Genomic DNA, 26,838 nt, shown 5'->3' with positions numbered 1-26,838 from the left:
TGCGCGTGAATGTGAAAAAAAACAAAACGGAGAAAAGAAAGTCGAAGAAATTATTGTGCGTAATCTTCTAAACACAATTTTATTTATTAACGAACACGGAAGTATTAGATGAAAATGGCGATGTTTATTTTATGCTTAAAAATAAATCGTTCTTTGTCTGCTAAATGTTTGAGATTTTTAAAGAAATCATTTCAAAAAAAAAAAAAAACATAGCTCCAGCGAACTAAACCGCTGAGGTTGTTTGCATTGATCAAATATTCCCAAAGAGTAGTTGACTGAATCGGAAATTCATTTTTTAATCATTTTTTCGATGCCCGATTTGAATGAAACTTGAGACTGCACACCGCAGGAGAATGATGAGTAAGGTGGCCCTAAATTTTTTGCGCTATCGTGTACCGTTTTGGCTGTATTTCGGGAACATATATACATACATACATACATCATATATATTTACCAGATGAGAGTTTTAGTAATATATCGATATATTTCCTAGGATTCTGGACTTTTGAAACACCTTGGATCAAGTAGTGTGGATCTTAAAATGCTATTCTGAAGGATGCCTTTATCCATGTGCAATACGGAGGACAAGACTTTGCCTACTCTCACCTGGAAAGATCTGTTGTACAAAAAGTTCTGGATCCACCAGAACATTCTCCCATTGATCCTCAGTTGATATCTATATCTCTCAATCTATATATCTATATGACTATATATATATATATATATATATATATATATATATATATATATATATATATATATATATATATATATATATATATATATATATTCTATATATAAATGCAGGTTGCTCGATTGTGTCTGAGCGGGGTAAATGTTGTAACCACAGCATATACAATGCTGAATGATGCCTCATTTAAGAGCTCTTGTGTCCAGACAGTGCATGCAGAGGTTTACAAATATGTATCGATATTCATGCAATTTCGAGTTGTAATCATTTTTCTTTAGCACGTGCTGTATATATTCAGAGTCGTTGGTTTGCACATCTCCCAGAAGTACAAAAAAAAAATACTAGAAGGGCACTCGGTTGAGCACATATGCCCGCCATGCCATGCCTTATCCAGTAGAACATATCTGGCCCAATACATTTTTGAAATATCGTGCTATATATCTCTTGTGGCCCAATCTCTCAATGGTGACGGATCACTTTAAAAGTTAATAAAAATCAAAAAATCTTGGATCCGGATCCGGATTCAGATCTTCACCAAAATTGAAACAATTCGTCCTTGTCACTCACTCAACGTATCTACCAAGTTTCGTTCAAATCCATCCACATCTTGTTGATATGTCGTGTTATATTGTTACAAATCTGGAAGCCATGAGCACTCAACATACAGGTCCTATAGCTCAGTTATTTCGATAAGTAAATGTGGATAGATAGCTCCCCTTTCCCTTGTTTAATGGGTAATTAAATGTTCATGTGCTGCGAAGTTACTTTGATAGTCAAGGTTTTCTTTTATTTTTACACCACCAACATCAACTACAACAATGCCAGCATCACCCTCACCTTCACCTCGCTCTGGCCGACGTCATGGCACCCGTGGTGGGCGGAGTTCAAGGAGGAGCCTCGCGGCAGCCCTCAACCAATCAGCGTGCTACGAGTGAGGTGGCCGCCGCTCAGACAATCATACCCCGCGACGGTGAGAAAGGCGGTCCGTGTGACGTCACCACGCCCCCCGGGCCAATCGACGGACTTGCCGCTCGTTTTGGCCAATGACAGGGCGACGAGTGATTCTGCGTGCCAAAACCATCCAGTGAGGGAGAGCGGGGAGGGCGGAGGCTTCCCCTCCCCCCCTGGAGAAGGGTGAATAAGGTTGCAGCGCGATCAGACGAGAGAGATCCTTCCTCCAAAGAACCGCAAGTCGGTTGTGCGCCGTCTCTCTGTCGGTGAACTAGAGAGCTTTTGAGATAGTTGATGACCATCGAGCAGGCAAGGTTGTGGTCAATCTGGCAGGCAGGTTGAACGAGTGTGGAGTTATCAGCCCTCGCTTTGACATTCAACTCAAAGACTTGGAGAAGTGGCAGAGAAACCTCCTGCCTTCTCGACTGTTTGGGATACAGAGGAGAGTTTTGGTTGCCGGGACGAGCGGAGAAGGGAGCTCTGGATTCTGCTCGCGTCTCGCTGGCGCCTGGTTCGTCTGCTCGTGTCAGCCAAACCACATGAGCCCGTGGTGTACCGATATTGTCCTTCTGGGTATCTGTGTGTGTGTGTGTCTGTTGGCGGGCCCGTCTGTAAGTAGGAATTGTCTAAGTGCTCTTTGCTGTACATACTTGCATCTCTATAGTCAGACAATTCTGCTTCTTGCGTGCTCCCCCCTTTCCCTCATTATAAATAAATACATTTGTTAAATGTATCAGCTCGGTTCTGTGTTTCTTCCATTGGCTTAGCATGGCGTGTGTTGGTGAACTACAAAGGCTGTTGCCACTGTAAATGTACGTTTGGACCGACGGGACTTCGGCAACCATCCGCTCGGGTTGTGCACGGGTCGGGCACGCTACCGGCCCGACTCGTGTGAGTGCCGTCGAGGGTGTGAATACTCGGTAACTCGCCACGTGGATCTCTAGGTATTTTGAAGATTGGCAAATAACCCTGTACCACGTGGTGGAATTATTGACGATTCACGGTCCGGTAAGGGACCCGTACCCTCGGAGTTTTCCGAAAGGTACGATCTAGATTCCAGGTGTTCGGTAGAGTAGACCCGACTGCCCCACCTAGAGGTCGTGCTCGCAGCCGATACCCAGTCCGCAACAATATATCGTTTTAGACCTATCTCTCAATGGTGAAGAATCACTTCAAAAATGATCGGATCTGAATCTGGATCTTCACCAAAATTGAATCAATTCTTCCTTGTCGCACTCAACGTGTCCACCAAATTTCATCTGAATCCGTCCCCAACTTTTTAAGATATCCTGCACACAAACAACTAAACAGACAAACAAACAGACAGACACAGACAGGTGTGAAAACATAACCTCCTTCCACCTCCGGTGGTGGAGGTAATTGCCACAAACTATTCAGTTAATTCTGACAACGTATAATTTACCTTTGCATCAATTTACTTTACCGAGAAACCTTATCAGTTTTAACAGTTATTGACTATTATGCTGTCTAAGGAAAATCATAACAAAAAAAGCAACAAATTCGAATTCACTTCCAAACCAACACACTTACAAACTAATATGCTCACAAATGGAACCTGTGACTGTGTACAAATGCTTCCGCTATCTTTGCATGCACATGGGAGGCGTACTCAAAAACACTCTGGCAATGCCTTGTGTGAGTGGAAGCACAGAGTTTCATAGGGGGTGTATAATCTCAGTGTTGCTGGTTTGTACATCCACCAGAAGTTTTAAAAAAAATTTCACCAACAATTATTCCATCAATTCCGTCCAACAAATAATTTCCTTCGCATTGATTTAACTCACCGAGAAAACTTCATGTGACTAGAAATGAACGAATTCTCCTACAAAGTGGTAAAACCAGGGTGTGTTCAGTTGCCAAACAGCGAGCCAGCACTTGCCAAGCCAGCCATTCCTTATCAACAGTTTTAAATGGAGTGCTTGCCTGAGTAGTTAATTCACTTGGTGAGCGCTCCACGAGAAACTTGGAAAGTGAACACACCCCAGAAGTAAAAAATAAATAAAATAAAACCACAAATTATTCCGTCCAACGAATAATTTCCTTTTCCTCCATTTACTTCATTGAGCAAACTTAGGGGAGAGTGGGGCAAGATGATCCCTGGGGCATGATGATCACCCCCTCTTACGACTCAAATAAAGCTGGCATTGGACAGTGGTGCCACTCAACGATAGATCGATCAAATCAAATCAAGCCAGAGAAAATCAAAGCAACTGGTATTCAAAATTGATCTCAGTCAGTGGGAGTTGCGAATTTAGACATTAAGACTGGAACACAAAGTTAAATGGCCATTCGTTTCCAGTTGTGTATGGGACATTGTTTTGGAAATATATTATGTTGCTATCCTCGATGGATATATATAAATGAAGAATTATTTTCCGTTCATTAAAATTCTAACACATCGCTTATTTAGACTGTCCTCATGTTTCCTTAGGACCATGATCATCTTTCCCCATAGTGATGATCGACTTTCTCCAGGGGTGGGGCAAGTTGAGCATTTCGACCACAAATTTTGAATTGCCTTTTATTGACATTCAATGATCTCTAATATTCTCAAAATTGGGCAGTTACTTGGGGCGATAGATGGACTAACGAATGGAAATTGAAATGGTGTTTGGCTGGCAAATCATCTGATGGCAAAACGGACAAAACCAAAAAAAGAGACCATCTTGCCCCACTCTCCCCTAATTATTTTGGAAACTAATGAATTCTCTATAAAAACAGAACCTCAAACTCATTACTAATGTGTATGTGGAAAGTTGGAGGTGACGAAAAACGGATTGGTAGGAATGGAAAGTGGGTTTTAATTTTATTTATTTACTAGCAGGGTTGCCCCCACGTTGCCCCATGTTGTTTTCATCCTGTTGGCCTTTTGAAGAAATCAAAAAAAAATTTCCTGCATTTTTTGTGGAGGCCGAAATCACTTCCCTACACCCACTAAGTTAAGAGTTTTACAGACAAAATAAGTACAGATGAATTATTCAACAGAGTAGACAGTGATAGGACTAGGGGCCATAGCTTGAGAGTAAAGAAGTGGAGAGTTAAGACGGTAGCAAGTCAGGGGACTTTTACTCAGAGAGTAGTTAATGCATGGAATGGCCTCCCTGGAAAGGTAAGATAAGTTTTCAGTAGATAAGTTTAAATTAGAATTAGATAGTACCTGGAAGTTATGGAGATGGAGTGGTATGGGGATGTTGATAAGACTTTTAGGTAGTTTGAGTATTGATGGGTGATTGTGTGCATGTGTACGGAGTGCTATTGGTGGGGGTTTCGTCAAGAGGTGTTGTGTGGTTGATGTTTTGTGTTTCTTATCCAATAACCACCCTTGCCCACTTCCCCACCACCACCACCCTCCGGAAAGGAAAAAAAAAAACCAAGCAAAAAAAAATTATAAATATTTAGCAGTTTTCTTTTTATTTGTTGAAATTATTAAAATTAATATATTTCTCAATTTTTCATTTTGACATCCTTGGCATGTCCCTGGGCATGCCACATTGTCTCATCCACATTCCTCTGCTCATTCCCCCAAAGAAATTGTGTCGTTTTAACAGATAAAATTGGTCTGGTGTTGATGTTACGCAGGCATGCTGGGCCGAATGGCTTCCTGCGTCTAATTTCCTTGTGTATCCTGAAGTGTAATGACTGTTCAGTTTAATGCTAATTGTATTTATGTAAAATGGCTGTGGACAAATACGACAATATCATTAACGTCAACACCATGTCATAGCCAGAATTATCACCCCTCCTCGGAGTACATAATACATGTGTGGAGCTTGCAGGATAGCTGAGAAGTAGGCCTATGTGAATTGTCTCTGAGTTGTCTTGCCTGGGTTTGAATCCTGCCGAAGCTATAAACTGTCATCCTGGTGTTTCACGAGCAGGGTGATTCATCAATGTGTGTGCCCTCTCCCGGATGGACGTAAAACTGGCGTCCCATCTGCCGGCATTAGTTGGCGGGTGTTAAAGATCACACGGTGTCATTCGTGAAGAGTAGTTGAGGTGGTGCCGGCACCCTGGCCAAATTCCAAATTCCTCCCAACTTAATCAGGCCTGGTCAGCAGGTTCCTGAATGACTTGGGCCGAATTTTCCTCCATGCCCATACCAATAAGGAAGGAATATGTGTTGTAAGTAAACGTGCAATTTGTTGGAAATGGTTGCAATTTTATTTTAACAAGACAAACTGCAAAATATAATTTGGCATGAATGCGTCAATGGATATTCCTCGACCACTAGTGATTAGATTTGAGCTCAATTAAAGCTTCAATTTGAGCTTCAGTGGTTCACAAGTTATGGTTGCGAAATCTGTTATGCAGGCACAGATGTACATATGCCCGTATGGACGGACAACCCGAAAACACGATGCCTCAGCTTGTGGAGGCATAAACACCCCACAATGCCGATTAAACAAATATATGTGTCAAAAGAAAGGGAACCGATGGGATGATTGATTCCATCTCGACCGGTTCTTCCACATTAAAGACAATAAAAACAAGTTCACACAGATATATATATATATATATATATATATATATATATATATATATATATATATATATATATATATATATATATATATATATATATATATATATATATATATATACCCTGGATTCACTCATTCCATTTTCTCGACATTTTCACAATAGTGCAAAAAATAATAATGACATTGAAATCTAGAAAAGATTATTCAATAAAGAAGCTTCACTGTAATGGGAATCTACTTCAAGAAAGATGCAGTAAAAGATAATGGTGCCCATCTTGTGGGCACGATGTCTCACCATGATTACACTATTCCTGGTCTAAAGTATGAAATAACTATTCTGCATCTAAAATACATCTTGAACACTTAACTGGGAATATAAAGGTCACTGAGCACCAATCAACTGGTCCCACGCAGATAGACTCAACCTCCACCCCACCTCTCCCCGCCAACCGTCAAGTGCCAATCATGAACCCCACCTGCTGACTCACCCAAGCCATTGTATCCATTTACTTTTTTAACCTCTATCGAATTTTCTTTGGAATTGGTCAACTGTCCTTACATTCACTGCAGTTCTAGGAAAAGGATCCAGACTCTATTAAATGGATGGAATCAACAGGATGTTTATAGAAGCATGCTAAGCATCCAAGGAAACAAGGAGAAGATGACATTGAGGACGAACCCTTCGGGGAACAAAAAAGGGCGTTAAGAGTTGTGGTGAGGTAAGTTCACCTTTCTGGGAAACATTGTTTCAGGCGTTAGGCCTGTCCAACGATTATAAAGATCGATGTTAGCCTTAATCAGCACATCTCATGCTTTATTTCACATTCTAAGGTAATACGATCATTGTTCTCTATTTTTGAACTTAAAGCTGTGCCCTCTGGACTTACCTCGCCTGAACTTCTCAATTATAATTCCTATTCTCCATATCCAAATGATAAATATCCTTACTTACATCTACTATCTGATGAGAAACAAACAAACAAGATATGTGGACCAATCTATTTTAATGATACAAGGCTTATGTTTCAGTGTTGAAAACACCTATGCAGTCAAGGTGTGTGTGGTTGGTTGTTGTCTCCATATGTGGGTTTCAGAAAGTAGATGGAGCCCTGCCAGGTCTCAAAGTATGTACCTTCGTGTCTGCTTACATACACTTATACTGTGTGTGTGTGTGTGTGTGTGTGTGTGTGTGTGTGTGTGTGTGTGTGTGTGTGTGTGTGTGTGTGTGTGTGTGTGTGTGTGTGTGTGTGTGTGTCATTTCGTGCTGATCAGATGAAGTAAGTCCATTGAAAGGCAATGGCCAAACTATAGTCCATGAAGGGCATTATACTGTGTCGTGGTAGACTGACTGCACACTGAGAATAGATCAAGAGCTATTAAAGGGGAGTTTTAATCTTGAGTTTGAGGCCATGAGGTTTGATGGTATTTTTAGAGAGGGCTATCATCGGAGTTTAACCCTGGTGTTGGCTTTACAGTTAAGGTGGCTGGTTTAAGATCTTAGGGTCTGGAGTTTGAGGTTAATGGCTGGAAACGACAACAATGGGAGCAGCTTTAACACCCATCCCAACCTTACCTTGATAGACCAGTTCTTCAAGCTGTTCATTGCATATACATCTTAAATTTACACATGCTGCTTTGTAACATTTTTGCTGTCTGACATCTGTCTTGTATCCATGATGCTTATAAGGGGAGGGCTTTGGGTGGAAGATGCGTGGAAGAGATTCTGGACACGTGTCAATAGGATTGAAGTTATTTTTCTTTTGTATCCTCTTTTGGTGTGTCTGCAATTTGAACTGGTTTGCTCTGTCACAAATTTACCAACACTGTCATTTTGTTTTTTCTCGTATTCGTCTCAAGTCTTCAAATGTGTGTCATCTCACTTATTAGTGCTCCTCCAAGTCTCACTATCATGCAAAACATCAGTGGAACAGTTTACAGTGACTTCAGTCATCCTTTACATTCTACTGTTGTTTGTAATATCCAGATTGGAGAAGTTTGTTAAACTGTCTGCATGTTGTGCCAATTCACCAACGCATTTCCATTGCCAACTTGTTATCATCCATAAGTCATTTCCCCCGAGGTGTATGAAGTGGTTAACTTATTTCAAAACAGACTCATATCTGTCATTGTGACGTGAGTGTTTTGAAGTGATTGGGCAAATCAATTCAGTTTCAGTTTTAGTTTATAATCTGTATGATCACAGTAGGGTTGAACAAGAACATTTGCATGAATATCCAGTTCATATATATATATATATATATATATATATATATATATATATATATATATATATATATATATATATATATATATATATATACACGAGGTGTGTTCAAAAAGTATCCAACTTTAATTTTTCGTGCATAAACAAATGAAGCTGGGGAGGCGTGGTTTGGTGCACGTATGCAGGCGATCCTAATCCGTATGCGTGAATATTTTCCCACCTGCAGAAGCTGTCAGTCGCCGACAGACCGCCGATGAGTGAGGAAGTCTAAGTGAGCGCCGTCGGATTTTCGTTTTTGACAAAATGACGGATCACTGTGGTCTCATCGCCAGTGATCACTGTGTTGAAGAAGTTGTGATCGCTGTTCACAGTCTCCAGCATGTCCTGTGCGATCTCCAAACGGAGTTGCTTCTGCTCGATCGTTAGCAGCTTTGGCACGAACTTCGCTAAGATTCTCCTTCAGCCCAAATCCTCAGTCACAATGGAATGAACGGATCCAATGCTGACGCCCGCCTCGTCTGCAAGTTCTCTGATCGTGATTCGACGATCCTGCATCAGCAGGGTCCTCACTTGGTCAATGACGATCTCATTTCGGGATGTTGAGGGCCTATCAGAACGTGCTTCACTTTCCACTGATGTGCGACCATCTTTGAAGCGGTTGTACCACTCTTTTATCTGTGTGGTGCCCATTGCTTCGTTCCCGAAGGCCTGTTGAATCTTGCGGATCATTTCCACTTGGGAATCGCCAAGTTTTACACAAAATTTGATGCAGTAGCGTTGTTCAAGTTTTTCCGTCATTTTGTCAAAAACGAAAATCCGACGGCGCTCACTTACACTTCCTCACTCATCGGCGGTCTGTCGGCGACTGACAGCTTCTGCAGGTGGGAAAATATTCACGCATACGGATTAGGATCGCCGACATACGTTCACCAAAACACGCCTCCCTAGCTTCATTTGTTTACGCACGAAAAATTAAGGTTGGATACTTTTTGAACACACCTCATATATATATATATATATATATATATATATATATATATATATATATATATATATATATATATATATATATATATATATATATATACATACAGGGGGCTGCAAAAGTAGGTATACAGTATTGAAAAACAAAACGTGCACACAAAACGTATTTTATTGATTATACAAGCATATCAATAATAACATACCAATCATAAACATATCAATTATAAATATATTAATCTGGTATTAATGAATGAATTCTAGTATTAAATGAATCCCAGCACCACTATTATAATACTGGTAACACGGGTATAATCCTTACTGTATACCTATTACCTTTGCAGCCCCTATATATATATATATATATATATATATATATATATATATATATATATATATATATATATATATATATATATATATATATATATATGTATATATGTATATATATATATATATATGTATATATATATATGTATATATATATATATATATATGTATATATGTATATATATATATATATATATATATATATATATATATATATATATGTATATATATATGTATATATGTATATATATATATGTATATATATATATATGTATATATATATGTATGTATATATATATGTATATATATATATATATATATATATATATATATATATATATATATATATATATATATATATATATATATATATATGAGGCGCCACGAGGAGTAGTGATGTAAGGGCCACATCGGCCATTTTGAAGTTAATTCCATATAGCACTATTTTAACCCTTCCCCTATCATCCGAGCCTATCATCATCATATCATTAAATATAATGTCGCTTACATCACTCCTCCTCGCCGGGCCTCATATATATATATATATATATATATATATATATATATATATATATATATATATATATATATATGAGAAGGGGAGGGGGAGGGGAGGGGGGGAAAAGGGGAGAGAGAGGGGAGTGGGCGGAGAGAGAGAGAGAGAGGTCGGGGTGGAAGGGAGAGAGGGGTGAGATAGGCAGAGGGGTGAGAGAGGCAGAGTGATGAGATTGGAGTGAGAGAGGCAGAGGGATGGGATAGGGGTGAGAGAGGCAGAGGGGTGGGATAGGGGTGAGAGAGGCAGAGGGGGTGGGATAGGGGTGAGAGAGGCAGAGGGATGGGATAGGGGTGACAGAGGCAGAGGGGTGGGGTGGAGTGAGAAGCGGACGGGTGGGATAGGGGTGAGAGAGGCAGAGGAGGTGGGATAGGGGTGAGAGAGGCAGAGGGGTGGGATGGGGTGAAAGAGGCACCAATGAAATGGTTGATAAGGAAGGGCTCACTTGGAAAGTGATTAGCAATCTCGAACTGTTATATTAGACACTTCCTGGAGAAGCCAGAAATGTGAAACTCTGTCCGGATTGGACAAATGAACACTTTTTTGGTGCTGAGAGCTGCAGCTAAGTTTAATGCTGCAGCTTAAATTTTTTAATTTGGCTGAGGTGAAGAGATTCTAGAGGTTATGGCATATGCGGAAATAAAATAAAGCCACGAATGCTGGCATCTCTGGGCGTTTATAAGCATTGCAATGTATCCAGTGATTCATAGGTATAATGATCAGGAGTTTGATTATGTAAGTGAGAAAAGTGAAAAAACACTTAATCGTTAAGAAGTCGTTGCGGCCTGTTCCATGCCAAGGCATTGTTGAGCAGCCTCCAAAAAATGGTAGCTTAAGACCTGCGAGTTGACAAAGGCCAAGATGCACGCCATCTTGGTAAGGCTTATTTTGGTTTTTCGTGATGAGCACCCCCTAAATTATCTTCAAAAGGGCTGTTTAAATTAAACCAAACACCCAATTTTCATTCATGCACCACTTTGGAGTTCCCTTAGTATGCCTGCAAAGTTTTGGGCCGCAAGGTTTCATGGTTTTGGAGTTATGGAGGAGACGGACGGATGGACTGATGTACGGAAATACACTGACATTTATTATTATAGATAACCCAAAGGTTGCAAAACTGTTGGTGAATTGAAGAGATGTGTTGTTCACATGTTTAAATGAATGTATTTTTCATCATAAGCCCATGCATAACTGCTGCACCTCATTTCACGCAGCATGGGATGTTGTTTGTAAACAGAATTTATACTTACAGGGAGTTCTCGATTTGCGTTCATTCTATTTGTGTTTTTTCGACTTAACGCCATTGACAAAGTGTGGACACTTTTCGAGTTACACTTCATAATTTTCGTGTTAACGCTTTTTCATGGGGGCTAAATTTTTTTTTTAACTGCACCATAACCTCTCTGCTCACGTTTTTGTGACCCTCAGAATGTCAGAAGTGGAAGACACCATTAATGTAAGCAAGAAATGTAAGGCCCTTACGTTGTAAATGAAATTATACATTATAAAATAGTCTGAGAGAAGGGAAACTCCTTTGCAAATCCGACGTTCACTCTCTTTTTACTTAACTGGTCTATGATGGGGATGATACTCGAGACCAAGGTGAGAACTTTCCAACAAGAGAAGGGATCTGTGCTGATGTAAAGTTAATGACCAAGAAAAGGAGTGGTGTGATCATTGAGATGGAAAAACTTTTCATTATGTGGCTTGAGGACCGGACAACAGAATCAGCGCGTGCTGATGTTTATGTTGTATACTGTGATTGACATGAAGGTACAATGACTGTTTTTATGGGCTTTGTTTCATGTATTGTCTTGGTTTTGTTTTTCGATGGCATTTCTTACATGATCATGATCCAGAATCCTAAGCTCCAGTCCAAGATTTTGTTCTGTCTCTCTTTCTCTTTCTCTCTTTCTTTCATTTGGCCTCTGGGTGGTGTCTCGCTGTCAGTGCTGATGTTGAATGAAATTTGTATGTTTTTTGGGAGGGGGGGGGGCAGATCAAGTTCCAGTCGCACGTGGTCTGTTATCGAATGATTGTCTGACTTTCATTTCGAATATATTTTGCCAAACTTTCCCAAAACCCTTCATAATGAGTGGAATTGCTAGGAACTCGAGTCGACCAGAAGAAGAAGAAGACTGTCCAGACCACTCTTCCCTTCTTCAAACATCAGGAAACCCCATCAACTCCTTCAACAAGGAAAGGAATCTTGACAACCATGCACGAAACCAGACAGAGGCAGAAAGCTCTGCCTCACTTCACTGTCTCAGTAATCTCTCCAGTTGTCACCCAAACCTCTCAGGCATCGACATACATTACACACTGCGATTTTGCTGAGCACAGGATGCATTTATGGGCAGTAATTTATTGAAATAAACATTTCTCTATGTTATCCCTTAACTTATTTCGTTACTATCATTAGGATTGACTTATTCATACATATATTTATATTCTTTATGAATTGTATGTAGTTCATGCAGTGGGGAGAAAAGGTTTGTGAACCTTTTGGAATTTTTGCATAAATTTGACCTAAAATGTGAGCAGATCTGCATCTGAGGTCTAATATTAGACAACGAGACCCTAATTAAACAAATAGCACACAAAAAATCTACTTTAAAATTTATTTATTGGGCAAAATAATCCAACATTCAATTTCTTTGTCGGAAAAAGTATGTGAACCTTTACATTCAGTAACCGGTGGCACCCCCTTGAGCAGCAGAGAGGCCTGCAGATCCTTAGACGTTACACTGGGGTTATTTGTGACCTGGATTATTGTACGCCTTGCTCTTTGAGTGATTTTTCCTTTGACAACCACTCCTGGAAGAGTAACAATGGTGTTGAATTTTCTCCACTTGTACACTATCTGCCTGACAGTGGATTGGTGGAGCCCAACATCTTTAGAAATAGTTTTGTCACCCTTTCCGGAGCGATGGGCATCAACAACTCTTTCTGAGGACCTCAGAAAAATCTCTCTTGATCAGGACATTGACACGCTTCCACAAACCTGTGAGGTGAATACCAGATTCTGATGGTGACGAACAAAGTTTTTGTTTTTCATTTATGGCAGGGCCACCCAAACTCACTCCTGAGTGTCATCCCATTGATTGAAACACCCGAGTGTAATTTTGCTCACGGAGTAAATAAATGACAAAGTAGTTTTTTGCGTGCTATTTGTTTAATCAGGTTCTGTTTATCTATTATTAGGACTTGGATGAAGATCTGATCACATTTTAGGTAAAATTTATGCAGAAATGCAGAAAATTCTAAAGGGTTCACAAACTTTTTCTCACTACTGTATGTCTTTAGTCTTCACTTTAGTTGGTTTGGGATGACCAAACATTACTGCCCAGGAATGCATCCTCAGTTTTTAACATTATTCCAATGGGAAAAACGTTTTCGATTTATATTTTTTCGATTTACACTCAGGTTTTCAGGAACGCATCTCGAACGTAAATCGAGGATATATTGTATTGCAAATGGGGGGAAGACGTGGTTTTGTTTTAAACTTACCACTTTCATTAACTGGTCTTAAAATAAATAGTTTTATCACATGCATTGTCTTTTTGAAGGTAAATCTCAGTTGCATATTTGTGTCCTCAAACACATCGGGCTGGCATGAAGACCAGAGGTATGTGCACTCGTATTGAAGCTGTCTAATCTGGGTTCTCATCTCGATGCAGCTATAAACTGTCATCCTGGTATTTTGCATGTGGGGTGATGTATGTTTGCTGTCTTTCAGATGGACTTCAAACTGGGTACCTGCTTGCTCGCTTGAGTTGGGGGACATGAAAGATCCTGCACTGTCCATTATAACTTGTAAGCACGCCATCACCGGCCTCTGTTGCATTCTGACAAATTCCATCAGAAAGTTCTAAATTGCTGCTCTCACCGAGAGAGAGCACTGCATTCGTGGCACTGCCACACTCCCAGCAATTATGCAGACCCGTAACCACGTGCTGTATACAAAAAAAAAATAGAATGAAATGTATGTCAAACAATTACTCCTTCATCATCTGTTCGAGTGAACTTGGGTAACGTTTCAATTACTTGCCACTCAATCTACACGAGTCACTACATGAGCAGTCACAACTCCTGTTCGTGTGGTTTTATGTTTGTGGTACCATCCACAAGATAGGTTGCTGTTCAAAGAGCTGAAGAACCTCATCCGTCCTATTTGTGTGACCAATTTTTGTCTGTCACTTACGCTTTGACCTGTCTGGCTTGGTTAAACCTACCAGGAGCTAATGCTTTCACCAGTATAGATCTCTGGTCACTGGTATACACAAGCCTTCCCACTACATCAAAGTGGTAGTCACATAAGCAAATTACTCCTTACAGTTTACTTAACAATCCAAAAATTCTGCCACATTGCTGGGCCAGCATGAATTGTTTTTGGCATTTATGATGAAACTAATCAGATTTATAAATGAAAGGATAGAAGAGGAATTTCTGCTTACATTATCAAATACAACAAAGCTTTTCTGAGGTTTGCAAGCTCAGCATTTCAAGCATGAATCTTGCAGATGTTTCCATGTTGTGAAATGCCTTTGTATGTGAATGAAGAATGTATCCTAACACCATGACCACACTAAGCATACGAGCTTTAATTAAAATACAAAAGTACATGTCATGTCAAGACACGAAAAGCTTTCCAAAGCCACACACATGCTACTTTGCCAAAAGGCCAAAATGCATGATCATGAAAGAAGCTAATGTTTCCCTTTTCTTTTTTTTGTATACATAGTCGAGGCTCGTGGAAGAGCGAGTACACTGAATGGACCAGGACACAACAGGATGCAAAAGGAACAGTAGATGTGCATGCAAAAGGAACAGAGGAGAGAGAGGGGAAATACCAACAACAGAGTAGAAGGCCAAGATAGAGGGAGACTGACAAGCAAAGGCTGTGGGGAGGAATGGAGGACTGGAGAGGATGCATGGAGTGGACAAGATGATGCATAGGGTGGACAAGATGGATACAGATGGAAACTCCCAGGAGGAAAACTGGAAATTTGGATTGAGGAGGAATTGAGGTGGACGGAGAAGGGGGTGAGGTTAACGAGATAAAAAAAAAAAAGATCATGGTTTTGGATTGGGGATGATCTGAGATGGTGGTGAACAGCTGTCTTCAAGACCTGGTGGGAAGAATGAAATTGAAGAGAATGTGGAAGTTGGTTCCACAAGCAGGAAAAAAAATAAATGGAAGCGACTTTACCAGAAGGGGGTTGACTTTACCAGAAGAGATGTTGGCCAAGACAGAGGGAGGCAGACAAACCCATTGTTTGTCTGCTTCTCTCTGTCTTGGCCTTCACCTCTGCTGTTTATGTCGCCCCCCCTCTCTGCTGTTCCTGTCCCCCCCCCTCTCTGCTGTTCCTTTTGGCCTGTTTGATCCATTTAGTGTACTTGTACTAGCTTTTCCACGAGCCTTGACTATGTATACAAAAAAATTAAAAACTTAACCAAAGCATGAGCAATATTTGTGGTCGCAATTTTTCTGAGAGGTATCGCCTCTGGGAACTGAGTGGAAACACACATAATAGTCAGCATGTATTGATTACCTGCTTATTCCTGGGTAAGGGGTCTACACAATCAATGAAAAACCGACTGAAGGGTTCATCAAAAGCCTGAATGGGTTTAACGGTGCTGATGGAATTTTTAAATTCGGTTTCCCAACCATCGGGCATAAGTGAAAGGATTTACAAAACTCCACAACATCACGTCGCAAGCCTGACCAAAAGAAATGTGTCAAAATTTTGTCACATGTTTTGTTTACCCCGAGGTGACCTGGCAACGGTGTCTTGTGCGTCAAACTCAAGATCTCATTACGTGGCTGTTGTGCAACCACAATTTGATATGTACCTTCCATTCATTATATACTAGTACGTGTGTTAATCTCCATTTCCTCATTAAGATGCCATCTTTATTGAAGTAACAAACTGGGACTTTGAAAACAGCTTCCTCCATGAGGACTCCATTAGCTATGACTCTGAGCTCAGTATCTTTCATTTGCTCTTCTACTCGTCTCTCTCATGTGATATTAGACCACTATAATGCATTCCCAGATGTTTCCGACTGGCTACCAGATTTGTCTTCAGTTCCAAGAATATGACCATCACTAGTTTCACTGGCATCAAAGTAATCACTGAACTGACCCATGAACGTATCCCCGAAAGTGTACATGGGTTCTAAGTTCAAATCCTTTTCACTCTATTCTTTTCAGAATGCTTCTGAGACCTTGAGTGAGTCACCGCACAAGATGGAAAAAATATCAGGAATCTTCTGCTCCAGCTGCTCTGTGTTACACTCAGCACACGGCTTCTCAACCAACTGCAGGTTAACCGAGACTCTTTTACCTGCTAAGTCATTTCCGATAATAAAAGAAGCTACTTACACGGGAAAATTAGACTAAGCCTGCAGTAACAGGTCCTGATACCAAATCATACTTTAGGTGAACCACCTGAAGAGGTGCACCAACAAAGCCACCAACATCTTCTAACAGTACACTGGCACGAGTCGCCGTCTTCTTAGATTGTGTCAAGATGCCCTCGAACATCAAAGAATTGGAACTTCCTATGTCTTTCAATATTTTAACAGGTCACCGATTGGCAGTGTCACCTACAGCTGACACAAAACCCTCTGTAATTAAAGGTTCATATCTCTCATTACTAACATCTAAACCTGGAGTCACATCCTTTTTTGGGGGATCCTTCAAAAGGCACTGCTCACAAAAGGTGGTTTTGAACATTCGCAGGTGCAGTTGGAGTAATCTTTGACTGATAAATAATCACTTCGGGTTTCTCCTTTCCACGATTTGACACTGAGAGATTAAGTGTCCTCTCCTCTTGCAATAAGCACAAGTCAGTCTTGATGAAAATTCAGTGGCCTGTTTCTGACCACGAGGAAAATTTAATTAAAACATATTCTGTATTTTCCCCAACTCACAGACAGACATACCCTCTCTCTTGGAGTTGAACATAATGCAATCAATGATAATGTCAACATCATATTACTATCTCATTAATGATTCAATAAGTGTCACAATGAAACCATTTCCATAAACAAAGAACAAAAAAATCATAAATATCTCGTGAAAGTATCTCAGATACTTTGAACATTTCCATCAAGGACACATGTGCAACAGAGAATGGCCGTGTCCAGTTACACTTTTCGGACAAATCGGCTGCTGCTTTTCTTGTAGTCACGATTGGACCGCTCTCCAATTTTGCCGACATCAGCAAGCCTCCATCCTTGGATAGGCATCGAAGGGCCAGCAGGCCTCCTGTAAAGCCATTCAAACACATTTCACATTTAAAAAAGGTTCCAACTCATTTTGATAACTGGCTTTACATCGGATTACAGTCGGAATTTACAAACGTTTGGATTTTAACATTTATTAAACTGAGACAATTGGCACATAAATTACATATGATACTAACATAATAAGCACAAACATATCCACCATATTACCTGTCCCATTCTCTGTCCGTGTGCAGCAAAACGCTGCAGGGTAGCAACATTATCTGAGGATGCAGCTTCTGTACTGCTGATGCAGTGTCCCCTGAAGGTTAGGGCAGGAATTTGGAATTTGGCCAGGGTGTCGGCAATAGCTCACCTTCTGTTCATCAAGGACTCTGTGGGTGTCTAACGCCCACCAACTAATGCCAGCAGAAGGGACCACCATTTAACGTCCATCCGAGGGACAACACACACATTCATGAATCACCCTGCCTGTGAAACACCAGAATGACAGTTTATAGCTGGATCGGGATTCAAACTCAGGCAAGACAGCTTCGAGGTGAGTGTGTGTACTTCACAGAGGAGGGGATGCTTCTGGTTCAACATACTTACGATTCCCAGGAGATCCGTCCGACACTTTGATCCCCATCTCTCCAATATTTTATAAAAAGCACCGTCTGGATCCTTCATAAAGCGGGCATTTAAATAATAAGTGGATCAAATATTCGGGCTTCCTCCAATGTACATCGTGCCCGTTAGAGTGACATCCCATTCAACGAAAGTATGAATTGAGACAACAGTGCCCAATTTTTAGCCTACAGAGAGCCACCTTATCTCTTGGGCAAGCCAGGGAAGCTTACCTGGAGGAATTGCATCCGGGTGCATCTTGTGACAGAATCTTCCCTTTGTGCTGGTGTCCTACTGAAATTACCATTTTTTCATAATCAGGTCAAGTATGGGAGTATGCGCCGGAGCAACGTGTCACTGCATCCACTTTCCGCCAGTACTCCAGGGGTCTCCGTCTGGCCATCCTCCAGGCAGATTCCTGACCCATCCCCATCTCCTTGAGATGCGGATCAATCTGCTGCAATCATGAGGCACATGGTCCATTGGCCTGCTCCACTCATGAGGCTCCCCTGCTGAGAGAATCTGGTGAGCAGGATTAGTGTCAAGAAAACGAGCTACATGTCCGTGCAGCCGCAGCTGACAATCACGGACTATGCAGGCAACAAATCTCATTGGAGTCTCCTTCAGTAACCGCTCATTGGACACAAAGTCTGACCAGCAATAGCCAAGGATTGTCCGAAGAGATCTGGTACCAAAGGAATGAAGTCTCCAACTCGGATCCCTGGTCAGAGTCCAAGTCTCACATCCATAGAGCAAGAATAGAAGCACCAAGGACATGAAGACTCGGACTTTCATCCTCCTGCACAGGTACCGACAGCACCACACCCCATGATCCAGAGAATCCATGACTCCCCAGGCCTGACACAGACGTCTATTGACCTCTTGCTCACAGCCAGCAGAGACATGAATATCACTGCCAAGGTAAGTGAATCACTGTGTGACCTCAACATCCTCACCACAATCAAGTACAAATAAGATAGAAGCATCCAAGATGTCAATGAAAGCCTGGATCTTAGTTTTGACACAGCAAACCCATAATCCCAGTGGGTCCGACTCCTCAATCAGCACCTCAAGTCTCCCAAAAGGATATCCAGAGTCTCCGCGAAGATGACTGCTTTATATCTGCGAAATCAAGGTTAGAGATCTTGAAATTCTCAAACCATGCACCAGAGCTTGATCTCTCCGACATCCTCCCCATAACCCAGTCCGTACAAGCACTACAAAGTGTGGGGGCCAGTAAACACCACTGATAAACTCCAGTGAGAACTGTAAATAAGTTGGAGATGGCATCACCACATCTCACAGCACTCTCAGTACTCGAGTATACTTCAGGCATCAGATTGTTCAGTTTTGGTAGTACCCCATGAAGACCAAGAATCATCCAGAGGAGATCCCGATTCACCGAATCGATTGCTTTACAGAGATCAACATATGCTGCAAGCAGCCCCTGCTGAAACTCTTGTCTGTGTTCGGTGAGGACACGAAAGGCAAGGATAGGGTAAATCGTTGACCTCTTTGGTGTAAAGCCTGACTGCTCAGGGTACTGGTGCTCAAGCAGATTTTGGTGAAACCTGTCAATAATTATTTGAACAAAGACCTTGCCCATCACTGAGAGCAGTGTCACCCCTTTGGTAGTTGTTGCAGTCTTGGCGATCACCCTTCCCTTTCCAGAGAGAGACAACAAGGCCCCTCTTCCAGTCAGTTGGCGTGTGTTCCAGGCAGAGAACAGAACTGCATGCAACGACACGAGTGCAGCATTTCCACCAGCCTTGAGAAGTTCAGCATGGATGCCACAGATCCCTGGAGCTTTACCCCGTTTCAACCGGTTCAACGTAGCCCATGTTTCCACAAACGAAGGTGGACCATAGTTGATTGGAGGGTCAGCAAGAAGGATAGTAACACCCCTGACATTCAACTCAACAGCTGGTGGATCAGCCTGGTACAGCCGCTCAAAGTAATCAGCCCAGGTGGCCTTCACTTCAGACTCCTCTGTCAAGAGCCCACCACCCTCTGCTCTAACTGCAGTACACCGAGGGACGGGCTTGGGTGAACGTAATGCGTGACTTCCCCTGTGAGCAGGATGAAAATCACTTGACCACAGGTGATGCTCTACCCCCTAACAGATTCCTTGCATGTAGGCCTCCTTCTCCACCCTCAGCTTTGCACCTCAACTCCCTGAACAGCTCAGCTCTGCCATTAAGCCTGGGCCTGCGACTCTGGACAATGGTATCTCATGTCCCAAGAGCGGGGTCTGCAACCTGCGGCTGTTTCAGGACTTAAGTGTGGCTGCCAAGCCTGAGCGATAAAATCTCCCTTTTTCTCATGATAAATAAATTTTCAGAAAAATCTTGGTGAGTATCGTGAAAGGATAAAATAATACTTCAGAACGTTGGCAGTAATAAACAGGAAAATACATCCGATTACCGGCGAATTCTGTGAGCAATTCGTACACATTGTGCTTCACGCACAGCCTGCTCTCCATTACGCTGTTATTTTCGCCATCTTGTCGGCAATACTATTACTTCAACCTGTTTCGCAGCCTCAGTTTGACCATTCCAACGCCCTTCTAAAAAGTTAGCGACACCCTGATCCTCACTGGGCAGGTAAGCCAAAATCTCCATAATGCACCACAGAGCCATTTCTCCTCCTCATCCGGCCCCCTGCCATAGCTCTTCTGCAATCCCCCCCACTCTTTCAACAACTCTACTTACCTCCCCCCTCCTCCCTTGTCCTACCCTCCCCCTCCCCTCCCCTGCACCCAAAGCCTCCTCCCTTCCCTCTTTATTAACAGTGTGGATCTCAAATATCCAGGGCATTCGCTAAAACCTGACAGATCTTTCCATACAGGTTGCAACTGACAAACCAGACATAATCTGCCTAACAGAAACTTTCCTCCCTCAAGACATCTCTGACCACCAAGTATCTCTCCCTGGTTACTCTCTCCTCCGGTATGACAGACCTGAGCCTCGTCCTGGTCGAGGAGTTGCTCTTTTCCTCAAAGACTATTCCTCACTCTCCATGCACTGCCCTCACTCCCCCACACCCCCAGGAATACCTCTGGCTATGGCTTCCCCTCTACTCCCACCTCATGTCTATATGTGGACTGTACCGTCCACCAAACAGTGATGACTCCATTGACACCTCACTTTCTGAAAACATGGACCAACTTCAATCCTCTCATCTGAACTTTGTCTTCCTCATATGTGGTGACTTCAATTGTCATCATGCCAGTTGGATGGGTGTCGGTACCTCTCTCACTTGCCATGGCTCTTCAGCAAAAGACTTCTGTGACTCATTGGAACTGACTCAATGCCAACTTCCAGACCCGGATCTCAACCAACGGTACTCCATCTCTTCTGGATATGATTTTGACAAATTTCCCTGATAATATCTGCTGTTCTTCTTCCGCTCCAAGCGGTTCTTCTGACCTCGTGCTTGTCAAAGTAAACATCTCCCTGGCTGTTATAAGAGAACCACCATAGTGCCGTCGAGTCTGGCATTACATTTAGGCTGACTGGCACGGTCTCCAAGCAGCCGTCAAACTTCTGAACTGGTCTCCCATCGCTACTTTCTCGAACATCACCTAGTCCTGGGAATTCTTTCAAAGAAACTTGCTCTCCCTCATGCACAGATTTATCCCCTCTCGTCTTTAGTTGTCCTACCCTTCCTCCCACCCATGGTTCATTGAAGCTTGTGGCAAGGCAGTTGTCCTGAAACAACTTGCCTTTGCCTCATGGAAAGCAAACCCAACTGAGGATAATCTCAGTTCCTTCCATAAAGCTTGGAATAAGTGTGTATATTATCTCAGGAGAGCCAGAAAACAATATCTTTCAAATCTTAAGTCTGAACTCTCAAACCTGTCTCCCTCCTCCAAATCCTGGCGGCATCTAATCAAACCTGTTTCAGGTGTATGCTTCCCCTCCATCCACTCCCTTATCTCAAATGGCCGCACTGCTGACACCGCACGTGAAAAGGCTGAATGCCTATACTCTGTGTTTGCATCTAAATCTTGTCCAAAACCCATCACTTTCTGTATCCACCGTACCCAGTCGCACCCAAGTATCCCTAGACTCTGTGTCCTTTTCTTCTGACAAAGTGGAGAGTTTGCTGTCAAACCTCGACTCAGATTCTGCAACCTGAAACTGGTCCAGACGACATCAGCATACATGTCCTAAAAACCTGCTCCTCTGCTCTTGCTCACCCTCTTATTTGCTCAAGGTCATTTCCCATCTGCTTGGAAATCGGCAAACATTACTGCCCTGCATAAAAAAGTGCAAAAACAGATCCCTGCAACAACAGATCAATCAGCCTTCTACCAATCATCAGCAAGGTTATGGAATCCATCATCGCTTCAGACATTAAATCCTTCCTCTTCTCCAATGGCTTGATTTATGATCATCAATTTGGTTTCAGACCAGGTCACTCTTCCCTGGATATGCTGCTTCTACTCTCCCAACAATGGATGGAAGCCCTCAATGCTCGACAGGAAATCCGAGCCGTATCCCTGGACATATCACGTGCTTTTGACACAGTCTGGCACCCTGCACTACTCACCAAACTCTCTTGCTCTGGTATCCAAGGCCATCTCCACTCATGGCTCGCAGACTTCCTCTCCGTCCCAGTCAATGTGTGGCCCTAAATGGAGTTCTCTCATCCCCTCTTCCTGTCCAGGCTGGAGTTCCTCAAGGCAGCATTCTGGGCCCTGTTCTATTTCTCGTTTTCCTCAATGATCTCTCCGGTTCTCTGGGAAATCCTCTTGATCTCTTTGCTGATGACTCCACCCTCTGCCGTACCATCTGTCATCCCTCAGACCAGTAAGCCGCAGCTTCTTCACTCTCTGCAGATCTGGAAAAAAAAATCACAAACTGGTCCAACACATGGAACATGTCTTGCAAGCCTGATAAATCTCACAATCTCACTCTGTCTCTCCAAAAGAACCTTTTAGACCCCCCCCCCCGACCCCCATCGACATTCTCAACAATCCTCTGGAAGTAGTCCTTTCATTGAAGCTTTTGAGTCTCATCATCTGCCATGATCTTTCCTGGGAAAGCCACATTTCCAACCTCGCCTCCAAAGCCAGTCGCCGACTGGGAATCCTCCGTCGTGCAAAGTCTTTCCTCGGCCCACCTGAGCTACTGACCACATACAAAGCTTTCCTCCGCTGCCTGATGGAGTACTGCTCTCCCTTCTGGGCTGGTGCTCCTGCCTCTCACCTTTCTCGGCTTCACGCTGTGGAAACCAATGCACTTGAGATAATTGGTATCTCCCGCGATGAGGCTGAGTCTTTGGGCCTTCCACTCTCATTGCAGGCAGGTCGGTGGTCTTTCTGTCTTCTACTCTCTCCTTTCCAGTCTCGCCCCCCACCCGCCCTGTCTGCGACATGTCCCCAACATATTTCCGCAGGGCACTCATAAAACTTCTGATAAAACTACCAAAATCACTGCTCACCTTCACTCTTTCATTCCTCTTTTTCCCACCTTTGTAATAAACTCCCATACTCTCTTCAATCCCATTCTTCTCTCTCGGCCTTTAAAACAGCTGTTCACCACCACCTCTTATCGTCCCCCATCCAAATCCTCGATCTTTTCTACCCCGTTAATCCACCCAAAACCCACCTCCTTCAAATTCCCTGCTTTCCTTCATGAAAGTCCTTGTAGTGTCCATCTTGTATACTCCGTGTTCCCCGCCCCATCCCTCTACCTTCCACAGATCTCCTAATGTCTCTGTTCCCCACTGTTTTGTCCTTCCCTCTCCCGCCCCTCTTGTCTCCTGACCCCCTTGCTGTGCGTTGTGTGTAAGTTCTCATACGAGTCTCGACACAGTTATTTTTGTTTTTTTTTTGTATACAAACACAAATACCCACTAAAACTTTTATGAACCCAAATACAGCTTTATAAATACAGTTCCACAGCCTCCTGAAACAAATCACAACAAAATACGTAAAACAACACACAAAAACACATTTGTTTTGTTCTGGTCGAGCTTACCCCCTTGCGAACTACAGGAAGTGACGTCCACAGTTATGACGTAAACATTTCTAAAAATCACTTTTGCGTTTGAGCCCCTGTCGTGCCGTTGAAATAACATTTGATGGGTCGACTCATCCTGCCATACTTCCGAGGTTGTCAAAATGAGTACCAGCTTACTGGTAACAGGGGCACTGCATCAGTGGTGCAGCCGCCCTTCCAGAAATGATGCAACCAGCAGCCAAAGGCAACATGCGAAAGAACAACAAGAACAAGCCGGGAGGCGACATGGCTGGTTGCTATATAATTGCATACTAGTCATACAGTTTTTGACGGATCGGGCTGAAGATTTTTGACAAAAAGGTTGATTACAGTGCGCATAAAAGCGCGGAAGACGATTTTTGATTGTCGAAAAAAAAAAAAAAACTCGGATTTTTTTTCAAAAATTTCAAAGTCCCGTTGCGAAGCAACGGTGGCGTACATAGTAACGGTGCTCAAAAGCATACAACTAGATCCTGGTATGAACCTACCAGTCAAATTTCATCAAAATCGGTTGATTCCTCTGACCTCCAGAGCTGTCCATTACATACAAACAAACAGACAGACGGAAAACCTGAGACTAAGGGTAGTCCAGCGACCACCCAATAGTCTAGCGACCACCCAATAGGCAGTATATGCACTGTATGGATGTAATATATCCAGTCGACCTGCAGCTGAATAATAATACATCTCCATAACGAATAAACAAATCGATACAACCATATTATAGTCCATGACAAAGTGAGCTGATCTCAAGGCCATTGAACCAGACGAACATTTTCACTAGCGATGAGTAATGTTTATTTTCAACCAAAATCATTGCTGATTAGAATGTACGTTCAGCTCTGGGTGTGTGCAGCTTCTCAAGCAGCATCAATTAGCTCGAACATTTGTTTTGCTCTAAAAATACCGCAAAAAAAGCTGTACGGATCTCAAGAGCGAAGAGGAGGAGGAGGAGGACGACGAAGAAGAGTCTCGATTTGGACTGGAAAATCGAGCCTGATTGAAAACATCTCCAGATACACCTTGTCCGTTTCAACGTCAATCACTCGTCCTCACCCGGCTGCACGGATTCCATGCAGACCTTTTCCATGCGGCTTGCTCGCCAGATGCCGCCTCTCGAGCAGTCCGGTCACGAGCTCGTGCACGATGAGCACGTACAGCAGGAAGATGAGCACGGCGGGCGACATGCCTCAAAATACGCACGTACGAACAGCGCCACCCCGGTCGGTCACCCCTGATGGTTTAGTTTTCGTGCCTCTAGTTCTCCTTTCGGAATCCTTTTCGAGTGTCGCCGCGACGGCGACCGTGAGCCGGGGATATGAGCGTCCCCCGTGGGCTGTGGTGATGTGAAAATGGGGAGGCGCAGATGGGGAAGAGGACACGGACAGGATTGGAGATGGAATTGCCCATTATGATGCGATCATAGACCATGGTATGGTCACGTATTTAGACAAGAAAGGGCGACTCAGTCGAGGGCATACCTTAACCAGGCTCAACGGTTCACATTTTGTATCCCACCGATTAGGCCGGATCTGGATTCAGACCTGAACCAAAATCGAATCGGCTTGTTCTTGTCACCTTACCAACTCATCCACCAAGATTTGTCAGAATCTGTCCATAACTTTTTTGAGATATCCTGCAGACAAACAGACAGACAGACAGACAAACAAACTAGCCAGAATTTCGTTCATAGAACGAAAAATCTTGCCGAACCGAAGCAAGTGCAGCGCAAACTGAAACAAATACTTGTGACACATTGATCAGAGTCTATCGCTCGGCCTATAGAGACTTGTGGAAAGAGTCTATTGATAATGATCTAAAGATTAATCTTAAGATTGAAAACTACCAATAATATATGGATGCTAGAGAACGTTCTGTTATCGCAGGAAGCATTTTTGGTTCCTTGACAAACTACAGATCTGGAAAGCGCTCATCAAGGGCTTTCATATGAGGTATTACTCGATATGGTACCTAAGATTTGAAAAATTGACCTTGGGTTCAAAACATTTCGACCTCAGGCGCGAACCATGAAGGTCAAGGCCGATCTCCACCAAAAACTTATCAGCTGAGCGCTAAACCATATGCTACATTCCTACAAAGTTTTGAGAAGATTCGATCAAAATTACTCCCAAAATTAGGGTTTCGTTGAACTCTATGATTTACCACAAAGTGACCTTGACCTTTGACCTTGACCTTGATCATTATGTGTGCTGAAGGGTATTCCAATAATACTATGATATGTGTAACCACAAGAGATTTCAATGAGAATTGCGCTCTACAGAGTGATTTAAAGGCGAAAAATAGGCGACGACAAACACTTTTATGAAACAAAGTGACAAACAAACAAATAAACAAACAAATAAATAAATAAACAAACAAACTAACTTACCGACCGATACAATCTTGCCGAAAATTTCGGCAAGATTAACAAACAAACAAACGGACGGACAGACAAACGGGTTGAAAATATGACCCCGATGCATCTCAGATGGAGGAGGTAATCAAGTTGTTCAAATGCATTTTTCCTCTGATTTCCTCATTGAATAATCATCGATCGACGTCGTTAATTGCCCACGGTTAGTTTGATGAACGATGCCGGTTCGATTTGAAACATGGAGCACGTGTTTTACGCTGAGCTCCGAATACGAGGGTAATTGGAAACACAGTATCGGATACTTAACTGCACAACAGAATGTGAGATCTGTCTGTCGGTATTGCTGTGCAAGAGCTTGTGCATC

At 42.5% G+C, this 26,838-nt stretch overlaps 1 protein-coding gene and 1 long non-coding RNA gene across 2 annotated transcripts in view; one reads left to right on the top strand and one right to left on the bottom strand.

Annotated features, from left to right (window-relative positions):
- Positions 1 to 10,642: 10,642 nt before the first annotated feature.
- The window catches only part of LOC147026683 (regulator of G protein signaling protein-like), a 171,864-nt gene continuing 155,668 nt past the window's right edge, over positions 10,643 to 26,838 (top strand). Inside the window, exon 1 of the mRNA XM_085882373.1 lies at positions 10,643 to 14,048. The gene's annotated coding sequence lies outside the window, so the exon portion shown is untranslated. The remainder of the gene's footprint in view (positions 14,049 to 26,838) is intronic.
- LOC147026684 (uncharacterized) lies at positions 14,817 to 25,451 on the bottom strand. Its single transcript, XR_015058462.1, has 2 exons — positions 25,157 to 25,451; positions 14,817 to 17,508 (listed from the first exon to the last, which is right to left on the bottom strand). It is a non-coding gene; the product is annotated as an uncharacterized LOC147026684 (long non-coding RNA).

The sequence above is a fragment of the Eptatretus burgeri genome, chromosome 5 (genome assembly GCF_056783735.1).
Source record: "Eptatretus burgeri isolate ZD-2024b chromosome 5, Ebu_testis_v1, whole genome shotgun sequence".
Lineage (NCBI taxonomy): Eukaryota > Metazoa > Chordata > Myxini > Myxiniformes > Myxinidae > Eptatretus > Eptatretus burgeri.
This window is presented reverse-complemented; position numbering and strand designations above follow the sequence as displayed.